Source organism: Salvia splendens, unplaced genomic scaffold (genome assembly GCF_004379255.2).
Source record: "Salvia splendens isolate huo1 unplaced genomic scaffold, SspV2 ctg815, whole genome shotgun sequence".
Classification (NCBI taxonomy): Eukaryota; Viridiplantae; Streptophyta; class Magnoliopsida; order Lamiales; family Lamiaceae; genus Salvia; species Salvia splendens.
The window spans coordinates 1-13,121 of NW_024599493.1; the positions used below are offsets into that span (position 1 = coordinate 1).

General features: G+C 34.4%; 2 long non-coding RNA genes across 2 annotated transcripts; both read right to left on the reverse strand.

The window, feature by feature from the left end:
- Window positions 1-1,378: 1,378 nt before the first annotated feature.
- On the reverse strand, window positions 1,379-2,101 carry LOC121791451. The gene is made up of 4 exons (XR_006048567.1): window positions 2,065-2,101; window positions 1,916-1,966; window positions 1,608-1,697; window positions 1,379-1,522 (listed from the first exon to the last, which is right to left on the reverse strand). It is a non-coding gene; the product is annotated as an uncharacterized LOC121791451 (long non-coding RNA).
- Window positions 2,100-3,025, reverse strand: LOC121791452. The gene is made up of 3 exons (XR_006048568.1): window positions 2,971-3,025; window positions 2,240-2,399; window positions 2,100-2,140 (listed from the first exon to the last, which is right to left on the reverse strand). It is a non-coding gene; the product is annotated as an uncharacterized LOC121791452 (long non-coding RNA).
- Window positions 3,026-13,121: the final 10,096 nt, after the last annotated feature.

The following is a 13,121-nucleotide window of genomic DNA, read 5'->3' on the forward strand; positions in this document are numbered from 1 at the left end:
ACCAGTAACCCCATATCCACCAAACTGGAATGCTATCTGTTTAGAAGAAAATTCCACAAAAATCAAGAAAAGGTAGTGTTAACATATACTATTATGATATTAGTATCATTAAGTAAAATGCAAAATGGCATCATCGAGTACCTCTTGAAAGTATGAATCCTCCAAGGACCATGACAACCAGCATAGCAAAAGACCCAAATGTGTTGGCAACCACCATATTTCGCCCTAATGATGCCATCACACGAAAAAGACCTATTGACATCTGGTGCAAAGTGAAGTACAACAAGAACTGGAAAATGCATCTGCATGTTACAAGTAAGTTAGAGCTATATGGGAGCCTAAACTGTTAGAGAAAGCAAAAATAAAAGGTTGAAAGATCACGGAAATATAACATGAAATGTACAAATATATACTGGTTATTTGAGGATCAAAGCCAATGGCATAATAAGTCACTGCTACCCATAGAAAAGATTCTAAAAATGAAAGGGGAATACTCAAGAGCCAAGAGGGGAGAGTGTAAATCCAACATGGGTAGAAGTACAGATCCCTTTGTTTGTACAGAACAGGAAGCTTAGCTATCAACATTGGGACCTCCATAAATCCATTTAAAAGAATCATAACTATTGCGAAGTAAAGGGCACCAAGGTAGATGCCCCCGTCATCCAGAGTATTATGATGCAATGTAGTCCGGAAGAACACACTCATCATCATAAGAATAATCAGGGAGGAGCTACAAAGAAAATTGTTTAGGTATAAGTATATGCAGTCTAAACCATGAGCAACAGTGCCAAATTAGATTCAGATAAATGAGAGAAAGAGGGCAATAGCCTCATTAGCTGAGAATTAACGTGTTATTACCTGAATTAATTTGAAGATGAACACAGGAGAATTCCGCTTGAGCAGTAGCACCTGCCATGATAAACTAATCCTTAGAAGTTTTCGCCTACTTATACCGTATGTCTTGGTAGACAGTGCAGCTGGATGACTGCAATTTTTATCAAATGTAACAGCCAACTCCTGTGCCAACAATTGCCAACATGAAAGGATTGAAAACCATCTACAAACTTCGCTGCAGTTACATATGTGTACTGTTTGTTCTTGAACCAATACTGCTCTTGATCCTTTTCAGATAAGACCTATGCATGTGTTAAAGATGTAAGTTCCAAAGCAAGGAACCAATGAGCACTGTTTTAAAGGAAAACTTGAACCAAAATGAGTACCTCTTGTAGGAAGTCAGCAACATTTTTCCTGGATGGACACTTGAAACCCATAAAAGTGAAAAAATCAATCGCAGCCTCACAGGGCCCTTGATAAACTATTTGTCCCTCGCTAAAAAGAATCACATCATCAAACATTTTGTATGTCTCAGGGTCTGGTTGCAAGAGAGATACCAGTGTTGTACCACCCAGTGCATGAGTTGTGTGCCGAAGATAATTGATGATCTGATGTGTAGTAGAGCTGTCTAGTCCCGTTGATATCTCATCCAAGAGAAGTACCCTAGAAGGACCCATAAGCAGTTCAGCTGCCGATGTTTATATGTTAGTAATTCAAGCTGAGATATTCTGCAGCAGAAAGTTGAGCTCATTATGGCTAGTAAGAGTAATTACCTGTCGTAAGCCGCTTTTTTGCCCTCCTGATATTCCTTTAAGCATTTCATCTCCTACCAATGTATCAGCACAAATGTCCAATCCTAAAATCTTTACATATAGTTTAGAACCAAGCAAAGGAATGCACTCCTACTACAGAAGCTATGATCCTCAAATAAGAAAAGAACATATATGCGATAGATACAAACTGTGATTCACTGATTCAAAAGAAAGGAAAAACTATAAAAGATTTGAGTCTGTTTAGATCCATGACATTGAAACTTACTGCCAAATGAAGTAAAAAAGAAAATATCTATTTAGAGACGCACCTTCATGATGTATTCCACAAGTACGCTTGTCTGTTGCCCCAAAACTACTGCCTAGGAGCAAACTAAGTATTTTAAAAAGTATTGGATCACAGGTAGAAATTCCTAGGCAGCATCATTAGTGGAAGAGAATTTCAGTCAGGAAACCATACCTTGATAAATATATCTAGTTCTTGATCCGGGTTAATTCAGCAATTTTTTCTCTTCTAAGAAGTTCCATGAGAATTTCTATGATCCAGTGGTACCAACAAGTTCAAATGACAGATCAGAAACTAGCATGAAAGACGTAGCCTAAAAGTGCCAAAATTAATGTGTACTTTATGTTACCATTCTTGAATCCGGCACCCTGACAGGATCCTGCAAATTCAAGCACCTCTCTCACGGTCATCTCTGCGATGTGTAAATCCTGCTGACTTGCATATGCTGATGTCCTCTGAGGAGTGAACTCTTCTAGACTCTGTCCATTATATGTAACTTTCCCTGACATCTTCAAAGTAGATAAAATATTTTAAAAGAACTGAATGGGACCAAATAGGACATCACAATACATAAGAATTACTCCACTAGATAGTAGTACTAATATTTCACCATACAGGATCGAGCAATTTGTAAAGGAAAGTTCACTGGACACGGATATCCAGCTTCTCAAAAGACTAAGGGCTCTTTCAAGTTTGCTAGAGTGATGTGTAGCTCACTGGCATAAGTAAAAATTGGTTGAATAAGAGGTTGAAGAATAAAAAAGCTACACTACACATTATCTTATAAAAATTGTGAGATTCTCTCGTTTAACCACTTGTTTGGGTATTCAAGATCAAAGGTGAAGAGCATAGATACGTAGTCAAACAAATCTCGATGGATAATATTATAATAGAACAGAACAATGATCACCAAAAGAGTAGTCCAAATTTCTAAAACAGAAAAGGAATGCATTAGTTGCAACTGATAACTGAAATAAATTGTTGTCTGCACTAAATCTAATGGCCAATTCTGTGTTAAATGTGCTAAGAGTAAAATTCACAACATTGGTAACACAAATTAACACAAAGCAGCACAAATACCTGCAAACTTGGTGCAAGGCGACCTGCAAGAGCCAAAAGAAATGTTGTCTTTCCCCGAGCTCGGAGGGCCTAGAAGCAGAGTCACCTACAATAACAACCTCACTCATTAAATCAAAACAACTGTTTAAGAATACTCCTCCTATTTTTAACCTAAGCTCGCACTATACCTTGAGGGTCGTATAATGCCATTTATATGTTAAGTATCAGAAGTTTTCGTCTTCCACCAGAAGAAAATCCTGAGCTCCTCAAGAAAGCCTATTTGTCATGCCCATGTTTACAATTAACTAGTCAGTAATATGTTTGAAACAGAGTCTGCTTAGCTTATTAGTAGATTGCTGTTCTCAACACGTTATACCTCAGTCATGTCAAAGATGAAATTAGGTATGGTTTGGCAGAGCTCTGCTTCCGACATGGACTAAAGCATCCACCTTCAGATTCTTAAATCGACCTCGACTTTTGGAAATTCAAGGCCTACGCTGCAAATGACACGAGCAGAAATTGAAAATAATCAGAGAAAGGTTGGGCGGTGGACATTGTAGCATCACTCTCTAAATAGTTCAACACCAAACTAGCTCAGGCAAATAACAAACACATGGCTTGCATAATTTAGAAACTCTTACTCTCATAATAAAACACAAACTCGAGAAATTCGTACGCATCAAATCTCTGCCTAACTCTTCTAAAAAACCCCTCCCAATCTTCTTCAACAGCAGCAATCAACTTTTCCAAAAACCTGCTTCTGCTCATCACTGCCTGATTCTACAACATCCACCAAACGCCAACTCTCCAGCAGCGTTGCGATACACGGCGGTTCGCGCGCGATCGCACGTAGGAGACCTCTGCAGCGCCGCCAACACAAGCCCCTCCTCCTCATCTCCACTAGCGCCGCCGTCGCATAATGTGCTTTTTGGAAGCATTTTGTTTTTTTCTGGCCCGCCCCCAAATCATGGCGACAGAAGCAAGAGTATTTAAAGAAATGCGTTTTCAATTGCTGTGAAAAAGCGATGGGTCAATCAGCAACGACTTTGGAGGCTGGAAGGAGGTCGTTCAATGCTATTGCATTAAATTTCTTCATCCATCAACCTCTCAATCAATCTCTCTCTCTGTATTTTTTTTTCTTTTCTTTTTTGTGTGATGATTCATCGTGAATTCTTGGTAACATTTAGCTGATCACACAAAAAAAATTGGAGGGAAAATGTGGTAGATTGAATTAGGTTGCAAAATTTGCATGAATTTGGACTTTGAGAAAGAGGGAAATGGAGTGTGGAATACAGTTTAAAAGTAGTTGAGACTTTAGCTATAACCAATTTTTTGCGTATTTTATTTATTCTTTAATTTGTTTATTTCTAATTTAGTAGTAGTATTAACAAATCAATAATACTATAATAATATATGAATGTCACTAAAAATAATCATCTTATTGTTTCTGCTTCTTCTTTAACATCATCATATTGTTTTTATTCACTAATGTCGCTTTAATTCAGGTTTTTTTTAGAATATATAGCATTGTTTTTAAGAAATACAAAATATATAGATTTTAATTTGTGTAGTTGTTTTTATTAAACTAGTACAGTAATGATTAAATATCGATTTGAATAAGTAAATTGTACATCCACTATTTATTTAGTGATTTCGGTGTTTAGTAGCAATACATTACACACAAAAAATTTCATATTACCTTCGTGCCTATAAAAAAGTTATATGCATCTATTTTTGTCTGTTATAGTATATGTGGTCTATTTAGAAACATAAACTTTCACACTTGTTTTAATAAGCACTCAAAATAGAATACCATTGTTTTATCATCACATATAATTTGATTTTGTTAATATTGGTTTTGATATGTTTACCCATTATGGGATAATTTAAAAAAATTATATTTAAATTTAAAAGTTGAAAAATTCACCAAAAAGTCAATGAAAGTTTTAATTTGAATGAAATTTATCCTTAAAATTGACAAAGTGGTTGGCATTGCATCAAAACTTTCCTCAACTGTAAATCCAACAACCTTACCTCATGCAGAATAAAAGGAATAAAAAAATTGAATCAAAAATCTATTTTACAAGAAATGTGTCAATCTGCCTATTGCTATTTTCATAACATTAAAGTAGTACAATAAATATTCGAAACCGTAAAACTTGTGGTATTCGAACAACAAATGTGTAAATATGTAGCAATGAAGTAGGTCAAATGCTACTAATCAAATGATTGAACAATTTAATTAATAACAATATATGAAACAATGTTAATGCGAGCATAGTACCAACTAAGTATGTTCTACTGTAATTAGCGGTGCTTTATTTCCATCTATCTACCTATGCCTACTTTGTATGCTGAAAATGTTGCATTGATTATAGATTGAAAATGACCTATAATGAGAAAAAAAGACAGCCTTTACATACATCAAACCTTAAAATAAATACCACTATTGGTGAGAAAAAGACAGCACTTTATAAAACATCAAATCTCAAAATAATTGAACTATTGTAAGTTGTAACCTTCCGACTTTGTGAATAATGATGATTGAACAAATTATTTTAATTTGTCGAAATGGCTAGGTTAGTAGGTTGTGGTGCTGGCGGCCGCACCATGCTGCCAGATAATTAGTCCTATTATAATTTAGCATTATATTACAAATTATAAATCATGACCAATCTCTAATTACCACACAAAACATTTCGCTATTGTTTGTGGAGAAGTTATATGCTACTTGCTACAACAGGTGTGGACTAGGAAAAAAATACTTGTGCAATGTTATATTTTCTAATATATTAATAGGGGCTTTTGCAGTTTACATAAAATTTAAATAAATTTTAAAAAATTATTAAAGAAAATATTTAAAAAATCAATTTGTCGTTTATATTCATTTATTGAAGTTATAAAGAAAACAAATAAATAACTTTGATTTTTTATAAAAATAAAATAAAAATGCTGATATCAATTTTTAATGTATTAAAGTTAAACTAATATGCATTAAGGGCGCTCATGTATGTATGTAGTACAATATATCATTTCTGAGGGTATTTTTTTAGTATTTATTAAGTGTATATTCATTGATTATTAGCGTCTTTTAATTTTTCCCCAAAAAAAATATAAATTGATGTTAAATATAGAGTGAACTACAAAAATGGTCCTTGGACTATGGGTTTATCTCGCCTATAGTCCCTGGACTTTAAAAATATCGTCAGACAACCCTGGACTAAGGGTTTATCTCAAAATTGGTCATTTTGCCTTTTTTCCACCCGAAAATGCCCTTTTGGGGTGTTAGACAATTTGGTCTTTTATACACTTTTAATTTTTTAAATCTGATATTATTTCATTGATGTACTAAATCTGATATTATTTCAAAATTACCATTTTTCTTCCCCTTTTTCATCCTCTACTTTGTTTCTTATTTTAATAATAGATTTAATTTTATAAAATTAAATTTTAAATTTAGATTTTTAAATATTAATAAATTTTTGTTAATTCTTAAATTATTAATAACGAAATTAATAGTTTTAATCAATATTTGTTAGTGTCTAATATTTAATCAATAAGGTATGCCGACGCCAACTTAGTATTAATCAATATTTAATAGTTTAAATAAAAAATAGACCATATAACACGATTTATTCTAAAATAAATATGCATCTAATGTAAGACCATAATTTTCGTTTATTTATTTGAAAACAATCAAAATCAACTAGAAAATTTAAACAAAAATACTCCTATATAATACTTCAATTGGGTAAGTAGTAGGGAATAATGGACAGCGACACACAGACTTATTATAGCGACACAAAGATGAACTAATTTTGTGGGATGGACAAAAATGACAAAAAAAGACTATATTTTTGGAATGGATGGTGTATAATAGAATAATAGTAGTCTCAAATTTTAGCAGTCTCAAATTTGTAGTCAATTTTATAATATTTTATCACAAGTAATTATACCAACCAAACGAAGACTAAGTAGAATTGCCCTTATATTTCCATCATTATTAATATTATTTTTCAGCACTTCTTCAATTCAGTTGAGTATTATATTAAATAACAAAAATTAATAGTGTTAATCAATATTTATAATGTGCATGAATTAATATTTTTAATTACAAAAATTTATTGATATTTAAAATTTTAAAATTTAATTTTATAAAATTAAATTTAATATTGAAATAAAGAAACAAAATAAAGGATGGCAAAAGGAAAGAAGAATGATAATTTTGAAATAATATCAGATTTAGTACATCACTGAAATAATATCAGATTTAAATAGTTAAAAGTGTAAAAAGACCAAATTGCTCAGCACCCCAAAAGGGCATTTTCTGATGAAAAAGGCCAAAAGGACCAATTTTGAGATAAACCCTTAGTCCAAAGTTGTCTGGCGATATTTTTAAAGTCCGGAAACTATGAGCGAGATAAACCCATAGTCCATAGACCATCTTTGTAGTTCACTCTTAAATATATAAACTTTCAATATTTCGCATGGTTGTTTAATAGATTTGAGAATTTTCAACCTAAAACTTATTTGGCCTTAATGGTGAGACGCAACAACACTAGCATTAGATTGGAACAAGTGAATCCATCAACATATTTTGTGGACATTAAAATAAAAATTCACATCACAGGTCCACAGTCATGTGCAAACACATAGAATATCATTAACACACTATACATAGAGAAATGTGGTTGTTACAACACTAACAACCCCCATTAAAATACAAACCACCACTTCTAAATTAAGTTTTAAACCAACATATAAATACGTACTTCACCACTAATTAATTAAGTCTAAATCCAAATTTAGTCTCTTACTTTTTGGTCCATACTAAACATTTTGTGTTAAATTTAACGGTGAAATATGTTTTGATCAAATTAGTGAAGTGTTCTAGGTAAGAAGTATTTTATAAATTTTAATATTAAATTAATTAGATTAATTTGGCTAATTAGATTCATAATTAAGCCACTAATTTAGTCAAAACATGTTTGACCATTAATTTAACAGAAAATGTTAATCATGAACCAAAACGCATTATTTGAGATTAAATAGTAAATACTACTATATTATATAGGGCAAATATAATGAAAAGACTAAATTTAAACTTTAATCATCAATTAATTAAGACCAACTGAATACACCTAAACCCTCTCAAACCTCCACATGCCCAAATAAATGGATACTATATTTTTTAAACCCATATCAAAATTTGAATTTTGGTCGTTGGTCTTCGCCAAATAAAGTATACATACTCACAATATAAATATAGATAGATCTAACTAATACTAGAAGATTAAGTTTAGGAGCATATGTCAGAAATGGTCTAGATTAATGGAATTGTGGTCATCCACTCTCCCCAATATTCTGGCCCAGATATAATTAAATAGAGAAATTGGGTATCTCTTTTATATGCTACTCTCCCCAATAAAAACAATCGAAATATGGCTACTTTAATTTATGGAGTTTGATAAAGTGACAGCGACCTGTTTGGTCAACCCTGTTCAAATAAATTTACATCGTGCCGTAGATCTCGAAGTTTTAGCCCAACTTTTAAGCAATCCAAATGATGCCTTACTCCGTTGCTCCATTTAATTGGTTTACAAAGCATATGATATGATGGCTTGCTGCCTTTTTTTGTTGAAGCAAAATTGGAAATCAAACCGGATCCAAATCTACTGTTTTTTCAATTGTTTACTATGTTTATTATTTAATGACTTTGATACGATGTAAATTTATTTTAATTTCAAGTTGATATACATATCTGGCTGTGAGTATGTGACGTGTTGAAGTTGTTAGAAAATAGAGTACTAAAATATTAAGTAGTATAATATTGGAAATTTAATTAAAATATCATAGTTTCCTTGTATCCTTGATTTATTGAATCTATCCATGAGAGCATTCACAATACACTTGGAAAAAATGTTGCACTTTAGGCTCGGTATAAGGTTTGCACTGCAAGAGTTGAGGCTAGGCTGCAAAACGAGACTTGGGCAGGCAGCAGGTGTGGTTTGAAATACGATTCAGACCATATCTAATTCTCAGTAATTTTAAACTTTTATTATACTTATATTTTCTTGTTTCTTTGCATATTCTATTTTATTTTTTATCTGTTGCTATTTGTATTACATAAACTTTAATTAAGATAAAATAACACTTATATATAATATGAAGAAAAAAATTATTACTGTTATGCCATAAATTTCAATTAATATCAAATTTAATGATTTTTTTTGTTTATATGATTGCTAATTTTAATTATGTACGTACTTTTATTTTTTTTCATTTATTTTATTTTTTAAAATATGATAGTTAAAATAAATAGAGTGAACTATATTTTTGGTACCTAAACTTTGAAATAGTATCAAACGTGGCACTCAAACTTCAAAAATATCATCCTACACCCAAGATTTTGATTTAATATCACTAGATGGAGTTTTGCATTTTTTGAAACTTTTTTGTCTAAAATATCCTTCAATCCTTAAGGATAATTTAGTCTATTTGTGACGAGAGAGAAATTTAAACAACTTTTTATTTGAGTATATTTTGATTTTCATAAATAAAATTTAATAAATTAAGTATCCTAATATTATGCTTGATTTATTGTACACAAATATTAGTCTATTTCTCTGCTAATTCAGTAAGAAAATAGTTGCAATTTCTCTCATCACAAATAGGCGCAAATGATGTTTAAGGGTTGGATGATATTTTTGATTAAAAAATAAAAAAATGCAAAAATCCCTCTAATGATATTAAATTAAAATTTATGGACATATTGTAATATTTTTGTAAAATTTATGGACATATTGTAATATTTTTAAAGTTCAAGAATCACATTTAATACCAATTCAAAATTTAGATACTACACTGAAATAAATATACAAAATTAGATATTTAAAAAAATGTACTCCATAAGGCCACCCGCAACGCGTTACGCGGGTGGCTCGAATCCCGTCCCTCAATGACGAGACGGGCGGGGGACGCGTTGCAGCGTCCTGTCTCGTCCCCAGCCCGCGAGCTGTCTTGCCACGCGAGCGCGACAAGGCGCCCTCCGGCGTGATGCGTGACGCCCACTCGCCGGCCCGCGAGTGGGTTTCATCACGCTGACGCAATAAATCATTTAAAAATATTTTACTTAATAAAAAAATTAAAATTCGAAAACGGTAATATTACTATTTTTCCGACCGTTTTCCCATTTTTTTTACTATATAAATACTCATATTTCATCCTCATTTTACGCACAAACACACAAATATTCTTCTCAAATCATCTCTCTTTCCACTCCAATTTTCATCTCAAATCAACTCTTTATTCTTCCTCCAAAGTTAATTGATCTAATGGATCCATATGAGCAAATGCGTCGAATAATGGAAGAATCACTTGAAGAAGATCGTCGTTGGGAGGCGGAGGAAGCCGCGCCGCCCCAAAGACGCTCTCGGACTTACATCCATCATAACCGAGAGGAAGCTGCCGCAAGGTTAGTACGCGACTACTTCTGCGATAACCCGGTTTGGGGAGATAACTACTTCCGTCGCCGTTTCCGCATGCGGAGACCACTATTTCTCCACATCGCAAATACATTGGCAGCCCGAGAAGAGTTCTTCCAAGAAAGGTTCGACGCCGTCGGCTAGGGGTGAGCAAAAAATCGAAAACCGAATATCCGAACCGAACCAAACTGAAATTTTGAAATTCGGTTCGGTTTTTTTGGTTTTTCATTTCGGTTCGATTTTAAAAATACAAAAATTTTGGTTTTTCGGTTTGGTTCGGTTCGGGTGAAAAAAAACAGAAAAACCGAAAAACCGAATTATATTTTAAATATAATATTATATATATTAATTCTATTAATTTAGTATATTATGTCATATATATAATATATATTCTTTTAATATATTTTTATATAATACGTATTATATATATTCTATTAATTTTATATTATATATATTTATATTCTATTAGTATATATAAAATAATATATATATATATATATTAATATTTTTTTGGTTTTTTTTTAATTTCGGTTTTTTTGATTTTTTAAGTTCGGTTTTCAGTTTTTAGTTCGGTTTCAATTTTAGCCTAATTCGGTTTTTCGGGTTCGGTTCAGTTTGGGCGAAAAACCGAACCGAAAACCCGAATGCACACCCCTACCATCGGTCGTCCCAGCCACACGACGCTGCAGAAATGTACTGCAACAATCCGTCAGCTTGCTACTGGACAAACGGCGGATGTGTTCGACGAATACCTCCACATTGGAGAAAGCACTGTGAGAATGTGCTTGATCCAATTCTGCAAAGGCGTCCGGGCAGCCTTCACCGACGAATTGCCAGTTTTTGCTCCACCTTCACAGAGAAGTGCACGGATTCCCCGGGATACTCGGCAGCGTCGATTGCATGCACTGGCAATGGAAGAATTGCCCTGTGGCGTGGAGGGGGTCGTGCACGAGCTGCCACAAAGGCACCCACCCCACCGTTATACTCGAGGCCGTTGCCGACTACCGGCTATGGATCTGGCATGCGTACTTCTGGGTCCCCGGATTGAACAACGACGTAAACGTGCTCCACCAATCCGACCTCTTCGCCGAAGTTTTGGATGGTAAAGCGTCGGCCATCAACTTCATCGCTAACAACCGGCGGTATAAAATGGGGTACTATCTTGCCGACAGCATCTACCCGAAGTGGCCAACCTTCGTGAAGACGTTGCAGCAGGCCTGTGAACGCAAAGCAGGCTCTTTTTGCGCAGAAACAGGAGGCTGCTCGCAAAGGATGTGGAGAGGGCGTTCAGGGTTCTTCAAGCGCGCTTCAACATTATCAAAGCCCCGGCTCGTACGTGGTTTATGGAGAGTATGGTCGACATCATGTATACGTGCATAATCTTGCACAACATGATTGTCCAAGAAGTAGGACCTGAGGGCGGGAAACTGGTTCGACCCTGAAGCCCCCGGAAGCTCTACTGCAAGTAGTCCGCCTCGCAATGGAGTGCATCCGTCTATACAAGAACGGTTGTCTATTCGAGCAAGGACACGTGACTCTACCGCCCACACCCAACTCCAGGATGATCTAATTGAGCACATTTGGTAAAATTTGGCAATCGGTAGACACACATCATCGCCGTTCTTCTGCTTCTTTGAGCTTTAAAGATTTTGAATTTAGTGAGAGTGAGCGGAAGAAATTAAATTATGTATTTTTCAGTTTTTAGGATTTTTAATTATGTTTTTTTTATTTTTTTAAGAATTTTATGTTGTAAATTTATTTTATTTAATGAAATGTGTTTTTATTAATTGAATTTGTTGGAAATAAAAAAAATGAAAATGAATGAATAGTAATTTAAGAGATGGTTAAGAGATGGAGGGTTGCAGGTTCTGTTCATTAGTTAAGAGATGGAGTAAAAAGTACAGTGAGACCCAAGAATAGTAATTTAAGAGACGGTTAAGAGCATGAATAACGCGGAGGGCCGGGCCACAAATCGCGAGTCCCGGCCCGTCCTGCGCGTAAGAGGGGGGGCGACTTGCGGCCAGGGCCGGTCCCGGTCCCGGAGCCACGTTTGCTGCCTGGTGACGGTCACGGGGTCCGGCCCTGCCCCACGTTAGCTGGTACGAGACGTGACGGAGGAAGCAATTTTTGCCAAAAATTGGAAGAGGAAGAAGAGGGAGGAGAGGAAGAAGATGGAGAGGGAGATGGGTGACGGAGCCCAATTTTCTGATTTCTGGTGCAATTCGACGAGGAAGAAGAGGGAGGGGGAGAGGAAGAAGAGGGAGAAAGATGAAGAACAGGGTGGCGGATCCAATTCTCTAATTTTTCATTTTTTTTGCATTTTTTGGCATTTTTTTATGTTTTAATTTTTAGTTTTTTTTTGCATTTTTGCTATAATTTTTAGTTTTTTTTTCATTTTTTATTTTATAATTTTTGTTTTTTTGCATTTGTATTTTTTTTCTAGAACTTGTAAATTCTTTTTCGAATGAACAATTTATTTTCCCGATTTGAATTGTTCAACGTATTGCATTTACGAGTCAAATAGGTTGAAGTTGTGAATAGTATCAATTATTAGTTGCGGCCGGGTTGTGGCCTGCAGGGTTAGAGCAGTTGGGGGCTGGGCCGCAACTGTAGAGGAATGATGACGTGGAGGGGACTTGGGGCCGGAAATGAGGACGGGGTTATTGATGCTATAAGGGACGGATAAAA